This window comes from Lissotriton vulgaris, chromosome 9 (genome assembly GCF_964263255.1).
Source record: "Lissotriton vulgaris chromosome 9, aLisVul1.2, whole genome shotgun sequence".
NCBI lineage: Eukaryota > Metazoa > Chordata > Amphibia > Caudata > Salamandridae > Lissotriton > Lissotriton vulgaris.
Window position 1 is genome coordinate 879,151,599 of NC_141697.1, and position 15,679 is coordinate 879,167,277.

Below are 15,679 nucleotides of genomic sequence, written 5' to 3' on the forward strand. Positions count from 1 at the left end.
TTATTCATGACTTCACTACTCCTGTTTAATATTGTGACTAAAGTACTACAGTTCCCAGAATGCAAATAATATAGATCTGTCTGTTCTGCACATGATGCTTAGACATTTAAAACATTGTCATTTTTAAAGGCATTGCTCGTGGAAACTTTCAACAGTACTAACATCGTAAACATAAACCTGCTGCCGGATACACTTCATCTGATATATATTTTTTCACTGCAATACTATTTTTTTTTATCAAACTCCCATATACATTTTCATTTCTATTTTTTTTTAAATAATTACAAAGTTATATTCGTACCAGTGAATTGAGTTCAGAGAATATATTGTTGTTTTAGCTCTTTCAGGATAGTTTTGACACTGTTAAATTTGTGAAAACTAAGCACAAGAATGGTACACCACTCTCATAGAGCACAACTATAAAATGACAATCTCTTAAACTTTCCACTATATGATCAAGAGAAAGGCAGCAAATGAAATCATGGATTTCATTTCATACAACTGTATCTCCTCTTATGAATTGGTAGCATCTGTTATCCCTTTCCCTCTCTTTCAAATAAGGTTCCTGTCCTTGCATGTTCACAATGTTTCATATATATATAACCTACTGGCAGACAGTAGGTAGATATAGTGAGGACCATGATTCCATAGAAAAATAGTTTTTTTGATTTGCCTATATCTTTGGTGACATTTGACAAATGTTTGTAAAATGTTCCAGAGAAAAAGGAGGGGGGGGGGGGTCCAAAAAAATGTTTCTGGCAACATCATGTAAAACATGGAAGGAGAACATGCCAGCCATCAGCTAAACTGAAAGCAAAGCACATGTAAGCTTGATACAGGAAACCCACCTAGACGCCTGTGAAAGTCAGGCCATCTTTTCAAAACACCGGTGGATAAACTGTTTTTCAGTGTCAGAGCAGACCGAGCACTGTACCGGCGTGGCAGTCGTAATAAGGAGGGGGGCTGGATGTGATATTAAATCATCAAAATCTAATACATCTGGAAGGTGGATAATAGCAGCCCTGGGCTGTGGAGGGGTGGACCTACTATGTGCTCTTTTTTTTCGGGCCTAATATTGATGACCCGTCCCATCTATCTAAACTAGAATGGAATTTAATGGAGGCTGCATCCCCAATAGTAATCGGGGTGACTCAATGTTTTACTTAATCCTACACAGGATACATCTATTATAAGGATCCATGATCATGCTCCTCAGGTGCGGAAGGCCCTTAAAGATATGTTGTACGATCTGGCATTAGTGGACGCCTGAAGGCATAAGATGGGTACTAGACAAGGCTTCACGGTTCACAGTGAAAAGTATGGCCACTTTTCTAGGCTCGAATATTTTTTCACAGATAGGGCCATTATAGACACAATAACAACCCTGATTATTTTACCTGGCCGTATATCAGATCATTCGCCGATCATCATGTCCTTAGTTGGGTATGGTAGAATGCAGAGGCCAAAATGGACATTCAAAAAGGCCATTCTATTGGACCCTAAGATCGCTGAGGTACTAAAACAGGCTGGCACAGCTTATTTCACCGATAATATTGGGTCTACCACTCAAGATATGGTTTGGGATACCTTTAAAGTATATATAAGAGGGTTTTTTTCAAAATCTGGCATGTCAAAAAACGAACTCTGAAAGTTTAAGCCTGAAGAGGCTGGAGGATATAGTCTGAGCATTGGACTGCGGTCTGGTTCCGAGCCAAGTTCTGAGAGGGAATAGATACAGAGGTTATTAGAAGAGTCAAGGCAAATTGTAGAATTAAATTGGATAAAAAATGTGGAGCGCAGAGGCTAGCCGGCTGTATGGAGAACTTTGAATATGGGGAGAAAGCAGGAGCACTATTGGCGTGGAAAGCTAGAACAGACAGACCTAGAAAAGTTATTAGACAGTTGGTAATACTCTTGAAGGGAGATGTTTCAGATAAGTTAGAAGAAATGAGAGACTATCTTGTATCGTTGTTTTCAGATCTATACATGGAGGAGGTCTCCCCTAATCAAGTTTATCTTAAAACATGGTTGAGTACAGTACAACTATCAAGTTTCACAGTGGACACTGGGGAGGATCCTGATGCCCTTATAACTAAGGAAGAGATCTGTTTATGTTTAGCAAAGAGTAGGAACAGTAAGGCTGCTGGCATGGACGCTCTGCCGAATTAAGTTTATAAACTTTTATAAGAGGAACTTGTTCCAATCTTGGAAAACCTATTTAATTCAATATATCGACAGAATTTGTGCATCCCCTCATCTTGGAATAAGGCCACTATAGTTTTAATCCTAAAACCCTCTAGGGATCCTAGTAAAGGAGACTCTTATCGTCCAATCTCCCTGCTTAATGAAGATTATAAAATATTTATGAGTATTTTAGCAGGGAGATTGGCCAAGATGGCCCTGCAGCTGATTAACTCAGATCGGAAGGGCTTTTTTCCCAGGATGCAGATACAGGAATTGATGTAACAACTTATCGGCACACTAGACCTTGCCACAATGCGCACGGTCCCCCTGGCAGTGATCGCTATAGACGCAGCCAAGTCGTTTGACAGAGTGTGCTGGGTGTATCTCTGGGGGGTTTTGAGAGCTATGGGATTCAGCCCAGGCTTTATACATGCACTTCAGATGTTGTATGAGGGGGCATCAGCGAAGATTCTGTCAAATGAAGTGTTGACTCCTAGCTTTAATATATTAAGAGGAACAAGGTAGGGTTGCCCTCTGTTACCCCTTCTGTTTGACATCTACATAGAACTATTGGCACAATGTTTTAGCTCTTCCTTCTATAGCAGTAAGATGGCTCTTTATGCGGATGATTTTTGATCTACACATCTGAACCTGCTGTAACTCTCCCACGAGTGGAACATCTGTTAGCAGAATTAGGCGAGCTTTCAGGATATGTAGTCAATTCCTCTAAAACTGAGGTAATGTGTTGGAATATCCAAGGCTGGGGTGGGAGAGTCAGTTCAGACCTCAGATATCTAGTGATTTCAATCGTAAACAAAGTGGAGGAAATTCCACAGTGCAACCTTCAAAGGGTAACTAGAGAGATTGATCGTCTTCTTGCTAGGTGGAAAAGCCTACCATTAACAATCTTCGGGCGAGTGAATCTAATAAAGATGGTGATCCTCCCTAAGTTGACTTATCTTTTTAAATCTGTCCCTCTTGTATTCCAAAAAACTAGTACAGATAAAATTCAGGGAAAGGCAGTTAGTTTTATCTGGGCCAATAAGGGGGCTAAGTTAGCATGGAAAAAGCTTTGACGTAGGCTTGATAAGGGAGGTCTGACTTTCCCCGATTTTAATCTGTACTTTATAGCATTCCAGTTTAAAAACATACGGATGATGTTACGGAAGTCAAACAGTAACACTTGGGGGAAGCTACTCTGAGAAATGGTGAGAGATCTGAGCAGGGAGGGTTTTCTATATAAGTTTGGGGACCCCAGATTTTTCAAAAAAGTCCGCTTAAAAGTCTTTGAGATCTGCGGCAAATGTGTTGTATAAGATCAGGAGAATGTTGGGCTTAGGTTATTATTCCGATTTTACCCTGGTATGGGATCCTCCCGGCACCCTGATGTGTATGAAAGATAGATTAAGTCTCACAATAAGGAGAGCAGGTATTGCAATATGGGAAGATTTGATGACGAGTGAGGGGTTACACCCCTGGGAACTTCTAAAAGCAAAAGTGGGGAATGACCGCTCTAAGTTTGAATGTATTAAATTATCCTCCTGGTTTGCTGCATATAAATGTGAGATAGGGGGCGATTGGGAGTTAGAGACATTCTTGCAGGATGTAAGCCCCAGAAGTAAGGAGGTGGCAAGTTGGTATGGGAAACTCCTGGAAGCCAAAGAGAAAAGATCAACTTACCCTCACTTAGTCTGGACGAAAGTGTTGCAGGAGATGGATTTGACACGTACATGGGATGAATCCCCGAGGCTCCTCTATACAGTCGTCAAGCCAGCCAATTTAAAGAGAAACCACTTTTTTACTGTTAATCGGCCCTATTGGACTCCACAAAAAATCGCGAAATTTGCCCCAATGCCTAAGTCTAAGTATAAATGGTGCAGCTGTGCCGAAGCAAATGATGTTCATATCTTTTTCGAATGTCCTAGGCTAAAGGAATACTGGGGAGGTACAGAATTCACCTTGAAAGACATCTTTTGTACAGAAATTAGTATGAGTTTGATGCTTGCCCTCCTGGGTGTGAACGAGATATTGAGTAACCTCTTACGGCAGCAGAGACGGCTGCTCTTCTATCTGATTTTAATTACAAGAGAAATTTGCAAGAAGTGGTCAGACCCATCCCCCTGAATGTAGAAGACTAGGTTAGGGCGTCAATTTCGAAATGGTGCGCGGATCTGGGGTAAAAAATGAGCCACCCCTATATATAGGGACTGATTTTTCAAGGTGGTGCAGAAATTTGGGAATTGTACATGTCTTCCAATGATTACACCAAGGCACCGACAAAGGCGAAGGTGCGGCTTGGTTTCTATCGGGACTCTGGACAAATTTAGTGACAGCGGGCGGATAGATCGAGCGGTTTTGAAAGTTAGAGATGCTACTAGTGGTATGAGGATAAAAGAAAATATGTTTTTTCCAAAATTCATTTCCATATAGATTTTAGTTGCAACTAGAGCCAGAACGAAATTACACTAAATTTGGCAAAAAGGTACCTCTTGGTCCAGAAAGAACCCTTTTTTACTTGGTGTAAATCTGTTTAGTAGTGTGGAAGATTTAAAAAAAAAGGTTTATATAGGGACGCAGATCCTCCAAGGATCCGACAGTTCCCATGCTGAAATCTGATTGACTGCCAACACTTCAAACAGATTCAGTTGAGTCCCATAAAAAATGTTTTTACCAAAGAAAAGGAGGCAGGGTAGGAATACCCATATCCTGGTGGCTCCCAAACTGTGCGCCGCGGCGCCCTGGTGCGCTGTTAAGAGGAGCAAGGGGCGCCGCTGATTGCTGTAATTTGTCTTTTAAAGAACTGAAAATGTTGTCCAAAGGATGTGACCATTCCCCTCTGATGTACTGTGGGAGGGCTTTTGTCTGTACCCGGAAACAAAAACCTGAAACACTTCAATGGAAGATGTGAGGGGCGGGCGAGGGGCAGGCAGTAACGACTTGAGGTTTGCCTCTCGTTAGATACAGATATATATAGACAGATATATGTAGGATAGATATATATAGCGCTTAGCGCGAATATCTCCAAATACTAACACCAGCCCAGACCAGTTCTTAGCCATGTTATCCAATGGGAGGTGGATAACATGGCTAAGAGCATTTCATCGCTAATGCCTGAATATTGCTGGATTCTCAGCTATATTCACGCATTTCGCCGCTATCGCTGGATATTTTAGAACAATGGAGAAAAACGTTGCTAATAGCATGTTTTCTCCGCTAACATATCCAGCGATAGGCAGCAATAAAAACATCGTTGCTGAGCCTATTTAGCGATAAATATCGCTACTTGTTGGTAATATGCCCCTTAGTTACTCTGAGGGAAAGTGTAAAGTTCACCAAAATCGTGATTAAAATAGGATATGTCATTATGCATACTTATTGTACTTGCATGGACTCCTTCTAGTAAAAAAGCTATGCTTTCTACAACCGGACACATTTGCAACTTGCTGCTCTACATTAAACCTGTGCAATGTGGTGGAAGAGAGCATATCTTGAATGATATTTGACTAACTCTATGGCTTAAGAGAGTTGATTAAAAACTTCTAAAGAGGCTGTAGTACCTTCAAGTGTTTACTAGGTGTCTTTCTTCAGTTGCTGCCCTTCCTGGGAAAAATTCTAGAGGCCCATGTTGCTAACTGCCTGAGCACCTTTGTTGAGCAGTTTCACTACCTAGACTCACACCAAGCAGGCTTAAGACCCGAACATTCTATTGAGTCCGTCATCTTAGCAGCTTTCGACGAATTTAGAAGGGGGGCAGACCAGAACACCACTCAAGCCCTAGTGCTCCTGGATCTATCGGCTGCTTTCGACACGGTCGACCACCATCTGCTGGTCGACCGGGTGGAAGGCTCCGGGATCCGGGGCCTTTCACTGAAGTGGATCTCTCCTTTCCTCAGCGATCGCAGTCCGCCTCACCTGTTTTTCAGCTGAGTAAAGAAGACTGACATGCGGGGTACGACAGGGCTCATTCCTTTCCCCTCGAATCTTTCATCTGTATATCTTCCCCCTGATTCTGGCCCTTCGCAAGAGAGAGGTTGTTACCTTTAACTATGCTGACGATCTCCAGCTAGTTTTTAACATCAATTCATCACCCTCATCTATGGAGAACTTTCAGTCTACAATGAACTTCATCAGCAACTGGATGAACATTAATCAGCTCAAACTAAATCCCAATAAAACCGAGCTGATTCTCATTGGGGGCTCAGCCAACTCCTGGAATTCCAATTTCTGGTCTCAACCTTTGGGCCGCCCCCCTTCCCAGTCAGCTAGGTTAAAAGCCTGGGAATCTTGATCAGCAATGATCTTACCATGAAGGCCCAGATAAGCTCAGTGGTCTCGGCTTGTTTCTTTCATTTACGAAGAATTCGGAAAAAAGCAGATATCTAACCACTGCAGCCTTGATCCAAGTCATTTTTTGCCCTGGTAATGTCGCGTATTGATTTCCTAACTCTTTGTATACTGGCATTCTAGCCTACCAATTACGCCGGCTACAATTGGTGCAGAACCAAGCCGCAAGGCTTGTTTATGGTTAGCCAAAATCTCACAATGTTAAACTCTTGTTGAAGAGCCTCCATTGGCTCCCCGTGACTCAACGCTGTCTTTTTAAACTAGGCTGTACAATCTACAAAGCCCTTTCGGATCGTGGCCTGGTCTTTATCACCACCAAAATACAGCGCTATGTCCCCTCCCGTGATCTACGCTCTTCAAACATGAACTTACTGATCCCCTGCCCATTCAAACGGAAAAACACGGCGGTCTAAGATTCTCAACTCTTGCATCTCAATTCTGGAACTCCCTTCCTCCTGAATTGCGTCTGGCCACCTCCTAATCCCAATTCAGGAAATCTCTCATAACATGGTTATTTGCCCAGGCTTACAACCAATTCCACTGCCATTGTCCTAGTAACCGATCCCACTTAGCGCCAAGAAACCGTCCGGTGAACGTGCTCTGAATACATTATTTTAACATAACAACATAACATATACTAGTGTTTCAAATGAACTTCACTAAACGGAGGGGTATGGCGTCAACATATAAACATACCTTTAAACCTTTGAGATTTTAATGGCTTGTGCTTGTTTTCTTTACAATAAATAAATATGTCAGTTATTGAAGATAATGAGTATTACAGATTTCTACAAGGTTTTGGATTTTTATCGTACTAAGTACTAGTCCTGCTAGTAGTCACTGGTAAAATAAGTGTCTTGAAATGTCTAATATTGGGGTGGTTTTTATTTGTTATGGTAGATGTATCGATATGCACATTAACAATTCAGTTTACAAAGTGAATGCGTCTAATGATTGAAGTGGCCTCACTCTTAATTTGCATGACATTTGAGCTGCCCAATGGATAAATAGAATTTACTAAAAGTTTTTTATGTGAACTTTCTTTCATTATGATTTTTGTTTTAAAACAAGTGGCTTGCAAGACAGCTAAAGCTACCTTTTAATGAGGCCTAAAAAGGAGAGAGATTGAATTGTGAAATGGTGTACGGGGCTGCAGCTGCCAATGATCCCAAAACTGTCCCCAAGTGCACCAGGAGAGGACATTCAGGTCGAATCATTGGCACTACTGGGCCTTTCTTGATGGCTGTCATCTTCTGATAGTGGAGATGCCAGTCTTTAGGCTCTGACCCATTGAATTAGTCTTGAATTGAGGACATTGTATTACCAAGAGGCCGCCACAGCAGAAACCAGCCAACAGAAGCGAGAACAAGAGAGATAATTGGGCCTAGATGTAACATCTCCCAAAAAGTTAAGAGGTGACAGAAGAAGATACCATGCCTTGTGGGTAAGCAGCTTGATGACTCAGTGGCCTCTTCTCCCATCTTGAAACTCATAAGTGGCAATAATATTTGTGTGGTAACACATAATGGTTGCTTTAGTTTCATACTGTAAAGCTAGCTTCTTGCTTTGGGGATATCAGACACATTATATATGCTTAAGTGCTTGAACATTCAAGTCTCAATGAAAGGATCGCAAAAGTGTATTTGCTCTAATCTTTTCTAATTATACAGATGCCTGAGAGTTTAAATCCAATACACAAGTCCATCTAATCAATCATTCTTTTGTCAGCTGCACCTTATCAATCAAGATAATTTCTGTCTGACACATCACCCTTACTCTTGACATCCACAACATTGTTCATGCCTTTCCTTATTTATTCTGCCTCCCTGTCTGGGAAGTCTTCAGAGCCAATAGAATAGTTGCCATCTCCATCTGATTCAGAAAATCCTTTCAGAGCTCCCTTGTTTCATTCTTATGCTTGGCTCTGGCCCTTGGCCTTAGCCACCAGATCATCTTTCCATTAAACTTGGTAGATCAAGCCTTGACTTGAATTTGCTTCATCGGCCAGGATCTGATCACCTATTCCTGAATCACTCTCTAATTTAGAATGTCTGTGTGCTTGCACTGTTTTTTCATGAAACACACTCCATCCTTGTTCTTTAATTAAATAAACCTACAAACAAATGATCAAATTATGAACACATTAATTGTATTTCAGATGTAGACAAATGACTCAGCACTCACTAATACTCAAAGATCATGCAAAAGTAAATTAAATTCAGTTATACTGTTACATTACACTTGGACAACATAATGCACAGACATCCCAACTTGATTTTTCTTAAACAGTAGTTTATTTATTCAACGTCGCCTAAGATGTGATTGCCCCAAACTGGTCTTGTGGGTCGGACTGTAAATTAATCCTTACAGGGGAATATATTGAAAGACAGGGGATCTCACATTAGGGCTACACAAGAAAGTAGATAGGGTTAGGCTGTTTAGAGATAACACTTAAAGGGATTAGATGCAGGGATATCTGGGCAAATCCAAAACCTATTTAAAGAACTACAGTTCAGGTGATCAAGGAATATTATCAGGGCAGGAAGAATTAAATATTAGTTCAAACTAGTAAGAGGGGCCCTATTCTATATGAGTATTTAATGGTTAGACTGAAATGGGATTTGAATCTTACTTGGTTGATTTTAGGCCTCGGCTACGGCAACCCTGGTCTGATGTATAGCATTTAGGGTGGGCATTAAATGGGCGATGTTTCAATGTGCGTCTTTAAGGCACAATGGGCTCAAACAAGAAATCTCAGGGAAATTGTGAATGTACCCTGGCCAGAACTAAAAACCTTTTCCATTTTATTGGCACAAAAATTGGAGGTCATTGAGGCAGAATACTCTTACCCTGTATAAGAACAATGGAATTAAGAAATACAAATATGTCTGACAGCTCGGATTTGCCACATGGTAGAACAGGGTAGCTTGGTTACAAACAAGGGACACGTTTTAAGGTGTGGGTGTATGAACGTTAAATATAAGGATATTCTGTTGATCAGCTAATGATTTATACTATGATTTCATAAGGTTTCTACCATTATTTTATTTCCTGCTTTTAACAAGCAGTTTAAGTGTTTTCATGTATTGTGTGTTTATCACAGACAATAAAGATTGGAAAACGGAAGACCCTTCTTATCTGTCCTGGCAAATTTGCACCTAGCCATTCCTCTCCCCTGTAACATGCTTATACAAGTAAGGATAAATATTCTAATCTTTCTGACTTGTTTTTTTCCTCCCAACACATTTTATCAGCGACAACATTAAACATGTAAAATTTCCAAGATATGCTACACATACTTTCAGCATATGACACATAAGTATTTCCTCATTTCTCACTCGAATTAGGTAATGTAGGGATCTGGAGCAGACCGTGCAACATTCTAATGAGCATCTCAAATTCCCTATTTTTTATAATCAGAGAGCTGAGCTGCAGGCAGGGCTTAATTTACTCTGATGTTTGACAGTGCTCAACACCGCACTTATATACGAGCACTGGCACTTTATCATGATAGTAGGCCACATGATGGTGCTATCTAACTTTTTTTAAGACCAGCACAGTGTTTCACTTTTCCATACACTTTCAAAAACATAATAAGCTAATGCAGTTGTCTCCAAACAGTGGATCACAGGACACCTTCAGAGTAGCTCACACCCTTGACTTCATGTTTAAATAAGCACAAGGTCACATTTTCCTTTCACAAATAAGGGAAAGTTGTATATATTTTACATTATTATCTTCAGGTTTTCTGATAGCAGGTCCTGCTAATAAGCAGAGCTGGAGTCAGATGTGTGACCCATAGCACAGAGGTGAAGTACTGGAGCACTGTCTAAAGTCAGTTTTGTGGTGTGAAAACAAAATTATTATGTTTCTGAAGGCTTGTAAAAGGGAGAAAATGAAAATGAAAAGTTACCTTAATGATTAAGTTAACTCTTCATTTTAAAGTGTCTTACAAGCAGCAACTTCTTGCATCCAGTGGCCAATAGACACTGTGCTATATTTATATGAAAATATAGTCATTTTTTTAAATGGGAGAAATTTAAAGTGGAGAAAAATACTTATATGAAACATTGAGTCAATGTTTTTCTCTACTTTCAATTAAGCCAATTGGATCTTAATATTTTATGAAGAATGTTCCTTCACTTTAAATTCCTCCCAATTAAACAAATAGCTGTATATTTCTGTTATAACTATGGCACTCTGTCTGTAGGCCACTGAGTGCAAGGCGCCTGCTGTTTGTAAATGCAACACTTTGAAATGGGAGATGATTTGAGTGATGATCCATGTAAGCATAACATTAACTTTGATAGCACTGGCCACAGGCTTCTGAGCCAACCTTTGGGACCCTCACTTATTCTTTAACTAATAAAGCACTATATAAATGGGATACACTATGACTTTACTTTAGTGCACACTTTTGCTGTGTAGTTTTGCACTACAGACACCTGAAATTAAATTCCTGGTGTGCTACAATCGTTTAATGCCAGCACCCTGCAGCAGTATTCTTCCAAACAAAATTAGGGGCATGCAAGTTTCCTACATCTACACACCTGAACATGCCGGATCCGTGCTGCCTTCTCCTTTAAGTGTGGGTCGTCAGAGATGCTGAAGATGACCTTGGATGGGTTCTCTTGCCCCCCCCCCCCCCGCCAGCTCATACGGCAGAGCTGTTTGAGAGTGTAATATCTGGTAGTGGAGCATGTCCTTTCTTTTTTGGGAGGCTAACAGATTTGTAGTGTTTATTTAATGCTGTGATAAAGGCACTTGTGTGCGTATAAATACTAACTGTCCCTTTTATGCTTTCATCAGGCACTTTAGAGACATGCAGAGTGATTTTTAAAGAGACTGTGGCGGAAACAGATGTGATCCAGCCATATGGAGTGATTTGCAGACGGTTACCACTGTGTTTCCGAGTCTCACCATTTTTCAATCAGAATGTAAATTTGACAAAGGAAGAATAGCTGCACAAAGAGGCTTAGGCAATTCTGCTAGAAATTAAGACACACTACTTCCTGATTTCAGGAACATTTCAGCAGTGGTGTTGCTAGTGTGTCATAGGCCCTAGGGGAAACAACTCTTACAGCGCAGTCATTACAACGCACTACCTTCACAACGCAGTAATTATAACGCAACATCCTTTACATTGCACGCCATTACAACGCAGCCATTACAACGCATGTCACTACAACGCATGTCACTACAACACATGCCACTACAACGCATGCCATTACAAAGCATTATAAGTTAAGTAATGGGAAATAGTAATTTTTACCCCTACACTATCAACACTTACCCTACTGTTGCACTCACTGGAGTGGGAATGGTAATTTTTACCCCTACACTATCCAACACTTACCCTACTGTTGCACTCACTGGAGTGGGAATAGTAATGTTACCCTACACTATCAAATACTCACACTACTGTTGCCCTAAAAGTATTATGCGTTGTAATAGTATGTTTTGTAATGGTATGCGTTATAACAGAATGCGTTGTAAGTGTTGTTTCAAAAAATGTGTTGTGATGGCATGCGTTGTAAAATCATGTGTTGTAATGGATGTTGCGATATAAAAACTGCGTTGTAAAGGCATGCATTGTAAAAGTTTGCGTTGTAACATGTCCTATTCAGGCCCTGGGGCAAGGAAGGAAATAGACCCCCTGACTTCTGTCGTAATTGTGAAGTGCAGCAATATTCAGGGTTCAGTGACCCATAAGGCCTCTGCGCCCCAGTGCCAACACACCTACAGCACCAGTGGAACCTACGCCCCTTGATTTTACTATGGCAAACCTGATATTTCCGTGCAGACACCTCAGGTGCATGAGAGTTTTGCTCTTGATGAGGTTTAGTTGATGGCCCGTGAGAGTGTTAAAATCACACCACTGCCTTTTATCAGCTGTTGTAAGTCTGCATATATGATAGGCATATGCAAGATCTCACAGATAACCTGATCCCAATGGATATGTTTGCTAAGTGACAGCTATGGACCAGATACATGAAAATTCCAATCACAAAAAGTGGACCCCCAATTTGCATACTGACATTTTGCAAATGGAATATAATTTTCCAAACTATACATGTAATAATAGGTCAGTTCAACAAATTCCTACTCAAACTTTCCTCATTTCTATTCATGAGGTAGTTCACAAATTGTAACTCACTTTGAATGGCAGCCATCACATGTAGCCTGCTTGCATCAGTAGACCACTATGTATATATTTTTTTTTCACTGCAGCTCATTTTCTTTAGAGTTTATTGAAACGTTTGATTGAGAGTAGGCAGTGGTACACCTGCTAGCTGATGATCCTTTTGTTCTAACACAAAAAGAAACAGGTTACCACTCCAATTTAGGAGTAGGCAGATGCAATATCCAACTGAAGACTGAATTAGTAGCAGAGCGTATAACATCGAACAAAGTATAGTAAAAGTTCTCTCCTGGAACATCGCTGGAGCAAAAGAAATTTTAAACAACTGGAAAATGGACACTTGGGACACTTATGACATTGTTGCCCTGCAGGAAACATGGCTAACAGAGCCAATTGATGTCCCAGGCAGAATCAGTTTTCACATTAGTGCAACCCGCACCCAGCGCCATGGACGAGCGAAAGGCGGTTTGTCAGTCTACATAAACACTGCATTAAACATCAAAGCCTCCCAACTGGCAAACTCTACGACTGACATGCAAATAATCAAATTTGAGAGGTTATCCCAGGCTGGTATCGGAACCATAATACTAATCAACATATATGCTCACCCAAAAATGAAGGTAAAAAAAGAGCTATTTAAATGCATTAACAATGTAATATCCGGGTTTCGTCTAGACCAACCAGCATGGGAGATAATCCTCACGGGCGATTTCAAAACTAATCTTATACACCACCCAGAAGAGGAGGATAACGTAATCGCTGCAAATGAATTTTGGGCAGTTGAAACAAAGGAGATCCCGCTCGCCAAGAAGGCCGACCAAGTGGGAAAACAGTTGATTGTGGGCCCTGGAAAATCATGGGTTGCGAGTACTTAATGGAAGAATCAAACAGGATAAACCCCCTTCAAACACCTACATAGGCCATAGCGCAAGTACAATCTTGGATTATACCATCGTCTCGCTCCCTCTGCTGGGATTAATCAAAAATTTCCAAATTCTATGTTCGGCTGACAGCGACCATTCAATGCAGCATATTGAAATCAGCCTAGCACCCTTCAAACATTTAAAAGCTCGATCATTAGCTGGGGAAACATCGACAATCAACCTGAAGCGTTTAAGATGGACGAGTAACTCCCTACCGCAAATTGCACAGGATGCAAAGCACTTACTCCAAAATATAACCAATGGAAATGAAATGTGCGCAGAAACATGGACTACCTTTTTGAATAAATTATTAAAGACTAGAGCCAACTTGAGCGTGAAATTCAACCAAAGGAATAAAGGTCAGCCCAGTAAGATCATTCTGTCCTTAAGAAGGCGTTTGCGGAAGTTCATGAGGCAAGCAAAGGGTCGCAGTTCAGATTCGCATGCTTGGCAAACAATCCGACATGTAAGGAAACAATATAAGAGACAAATATGGATTGAAAAAAAACCCAGAGATACCGATTTTTGGACCAAACTACTGAACAACATAAAGAAATCCGATTCCAGAGCGTTCTGGTCACAGGTAAATTCATTAAACAGATCAGCACAAATAATAAACATTACCTGTGTTACAGAACAGGCATGGGTTCAACATATACTTGACAAATTCTCAGTAAATTTATCGATGCCGCCCATAACAACAACTAACAATGCATCAAATGTAGTGAACCTAAAGACCTCCGTCTTAGCACAATTAAACAATCTGTGTACCAATCAGAAAGGTGGGGCTCAGATATTCAGCTCTTACGTGGAATCAGAAATATCAAAAATAATTAAAAGAAGCAGGCAAGATAGCGCACCGGGACCAAATGTTGTTCCCCAGGCCATCTATAAGGAGGACCCCCAATATTGGGCATGCAAATTAAACATCCTATTTTGGTCAATAAATAGCACAAGTCGGCTCCCTGAAAGCTGGAGAGGGGCGATTATAAATCCGATTTACAAAGGAGGAGACCGAAAAAACCCAGCAAATTACCGTCTGATAGCAGTTATTGATGCTGAAGCAAAATACTATGCATCTCTTGTGCTAATCGACCTTACCAAATGGTCTGAAGATAATTAAAAGATTCCGGTAAATCAGACAGGGTTTCGCAGGGGTACAGGCACTATGGCTAATGCCATGGCGATAAGTTTAATGCCGAAAAGAGTATACAAAGCCGTCGAGCACTGTACGCCTGCTTTGTTGACTTCAAGGCGGCTTTTGACCGTGTCAATCATCAGCTACTATGGTCCAAGTTAAAACAGCAGGGACTGCCGGACACAATTCTAAATCCCATAATGGATTTATACTCGGATATCTGGATGCAGGTAAAGATCGCTAATGGGCACCAACTAACACGGAAGATCAGGACATATGACGGATTGAAACAGGGCTGCGTCTTGGCGTCCCATCTTTTTAATCTATTCATGGCAGACCTAACAACAAGTCTGGATGGGATTAACGCTCACCCACCGCGGCTAGGAACATTACGGCTGACACTTCTCTCCTATGCCGATGATGTGGTGCTCCTTAGTCAGACTAAAATAGGTCTCCAACGCCTCCTGCATGAACTGGCTGGATATACTAAACAGAATCTTCTAGAAATAAATAGCCAAAAATCAAAGATCATGATAATAACTCACCAGTGCAAAGCCCTGCCACTTTTTGTCATAGACAACAAGAAACTGGAGGTAGTGGATAGCTATAAGTACCTGGGAATACAACTGGACAGACGCCTTAACTTTTCCTTGCACTTTGAGGCCATCGAAAAAAAGGGAATAGCACTGTTACATGCATTCAACAGTATTTCCAAGCAGTTAAAGGGCCCTCTGTTTAATCCACTTCTGGCCGTCATTAAGGCCAAGCTACTCCCTACAATAGCCTATGGCAGTGTGTTACACCATGGGAGAAGTGCACAACTATTAGACAAGATTCAAACTAGAGTCTACAAGCGTATATTCAGATTACCGTACAATGCTTCTCCGGCACAGGTCTGACTCGAGTTTGGCCTACAATCCCATGATCTGCAAAAAAAGTGTGAGACCA

The 15,679-nt window shown here is 41.0% G+C and overlaps 1 pseudogene; it reads right to left on the reverse strand.

Moving 5' to 3' along the window:
* Positions 1-1,652: 1,652 nt before the first annotated feature.
* The window catches only part of LOC147692419 (large ribosomal subunit protein eL31 pseudogene), a 41,051-nt pseudogene continuing 27,024 nt past the window's right edge, over positions 1,653-15,679 (reverse strand).